Source organism: Alosa pseudoharengus, unplaced genomic scaffold (assembly GCF_046254945.1).
Source record: "Alosa pseudoharengus isolate Yale_2024_CS ecotype anadromous, Long Island Sound unplaced genomic scaffold, YU_APseudo_1.1 YU_APseudo_1.1_scf_18, whole genome shotgun sequence".
Taxonomy (NCBI): domain Eukaryota; kingdom Metazoa; phylum Chordata; class Actinopteri; order Clupeiformes; family Clupeidae; genus Alosa; species Alosa pseudoharengus.
In genome coordinates this window covers 14,932,086-14,934,585 of record NW_027468650.1, presented here as the reverse complement: position 1 = coordinate 14,934,585, position 2,500 = coordinate 14,932,086, and the positions used below count along the sequence as shown (strand labels likewise).

At 45.8% G+C, this 2,500-nt stretch overlaps 1 protein-coding gene across 1 annotated transcript in view; it reads left to right on the top strand.

Annotated features, from left to right (window-relative positions):
• Window positions 1-2,500, top strand: part of grik4 (glutamate receptor, ionotropic, kainate 4) — a 166,033-nt gene that overhangs the window by 27,550 nt on the left and 135,983 nt on the right. The window lies entirely within an intron of this gene.

Here is a 2,500-nt window from a genome sequence, read left to right as displayed (position 1 = left end):
GCCATTACAAGTTCAGAGATCATTTCTTGTTCTGGTCATGTGACATATGGCAGTCCATTGATTGGTGGAGAAGGGTCAGTGGCTACAGTGTGAGACTGCAGGGCGAGGAGAGGGACTTGACCTGCTGGGGCAGAGAGAGAGGTAGGCAGAGGTGGGATGGAGAGAGCGGGTGAGAGAGGAGTGGGAGAGAGAATGTGATGAATAGAAAGAAGGGGACAGCAACAGAGAGAGAGAGAGAGAGAGAGAGAGAGGGGGGGGGAAGAGATTGAAGGGGGAGAGATTGAAAAAGGGAAGACATTTTAGAGAGAAAAGGGAGGTAGACTATGAGGGATGAAAATAAACTAATGAGAGGGACAGTGTGTCAGAACAAGAACTCTCAGTGGGCTGGTAGCACATTCCCACAGCGCCATTACACTCCTAGTGGGCTGGTACACACCTGTGGGACAGCACAAAGAGCCCCATCATCATAACACAATGACAACATGGAAAGAGACACAAGGCCCCATTATCATCGTAAAATAAGCAACATACACACCCGTTTACACAAGGCGTCTCAGAGCTGCATAGTCTATTTAAAGCTCCACTGCAACACCTACGGAGTGGAGGACTGAGACATGGAGTGGCAGCGACACGGAGAAGAAAGAGAGGAAGAGAGACGAAGGAAGGAGGGAGGGAAGGAACGAAGGAGGAACAAAGAGAAAGAGAGAGCCAGAGAGAAAAAGAGGAAAAGAGAGAGAGAGAGAGAATGTAATATTCAGGTGTGTAATGTACTATATTGTTGATCCTTCTGCAGTTCCACTCCTCCAAATGGAAATTAACTTGTCTTCTAACTTAATTACTGAGGTGAGTGTTCCATATGTTCTCCGCTACGCAGAACTGTAGCTAACGTGCTAATGATCCCTTCTCGAGTATTTCTTCACTTCGAAATGAGGGTCAGCCAAGCAACACATTATTTATGATATTCATTTTGTTCTTTTTCAACCAAGAAAATATCTGGTCATTGATAAACATTAGTTGTACAATAATGATTTATAATTCAATAGTCTTTTGTTCACATCAAGGAAAAAGAAAAATTTTCTTGGTAGGTAACGACCCTATTTGCTGTGCAGTGGCCAGTGCAATCAGTCTGACTCACTGCCCTGTGGTGCCATTGGATGCAGTGGAACAGTAATTGCACATAAAATGAAGTCATGAATAATTGCCGCTATCCGCGCATCTTTATGTTGAAGCATCTCACGGTGTTGTCGTGCTCCTACTCAGGCCGTGCTGTTCCAAGTCTATTAGTTTCTCAGGGAGCGCCGTGAGTCAGAGCGTCACTCAGGAACAGTGTGTGACAAACAGAGTGTTGCAGGAAGCGCGTGTGTGTCTGATCATGCCACACACTCAAGAAACATGTTAAAATTGACTAATAGTTAGCAGACACTTTTATGCAAAGTTACACAGACTCACAACAGCGGGTTCAGGAATCAAATACACTGTCAACTGTATTTCAAGAGCATTGTTACATTGTCCCTGGAGCAACTCGGGGGTTAAGTGCCTTGCTCAAGGGCACAACGGTGGAAGCTAGGAATTAAACCCTCAAGTCATCTGTTACCTTTTGTGACAATAAAGACTTGGTCAGCACACAGTGGCTTTTACTTCTCTCTCTCTGCTCAGGCTTATAGTGCCTGCGTCCAGCAGACACACGCCATGCATGTCCACCGCTCCCTACACACACACACACACATACTCACATGCACACACACACACACACACACACGTGGACGGAGGGATTGCTCAGCAAGGGTGCCTAACGTCAATCTGCAAGAGATCTGCAGCTGCCACGACCACCGAGCTGCGGCTGACTTGCGAGCTGCCTTGCTAGCATCTACCGGTGCCTGGAGTCTGGATTGAGTGCTAAGAAACTCTGATGACAGCGTCAACCATGAAACAACAAACGGTCACTGTCTATGACCACCGAGCTGATAATCCGCAGGGTCGCCCATCACAAATTCGGACTGTCTTGTCCTTCCAGTGCTCTCCAGACTGCCAGTGAATTCTCCGGGTTGGTCAGTTATAAAGAACTTTGTTGGTGTTGCATCGTGAGGACACAGTAGAGTTGAATCAAATTATTATTATTAAAATAATAACGTTCTGTGTCTGTGTGAACTGCTGCTCTCACTGCTCCTTGCACTCTAGGCAAGTGGGCGTGTCAAGTAGGCAGCTCTGAGTGAGTGAGTGCGCAGCCAACAACGTCAACATAGTTTTTTGCCGACAGTCCTCGGCCTTGTGGATAAAACAAAAGGTGATATGAAATCTGGAACTACAGTATTTCGGATACATCGCGAATAGTGCAGGCAAGCCATCAGGTAAACAGAGGCCCGTTTGTAAAATATGTTTCAAAGTCATTTAAAAGCAGTAGGCTACACATGGAACTTGGCTAAACACCTCGCAGACATATCCTAACATTTTTAAAGAGTTTAAAGAACGTCAGATTAACGAATATGCTATAGAAAACACA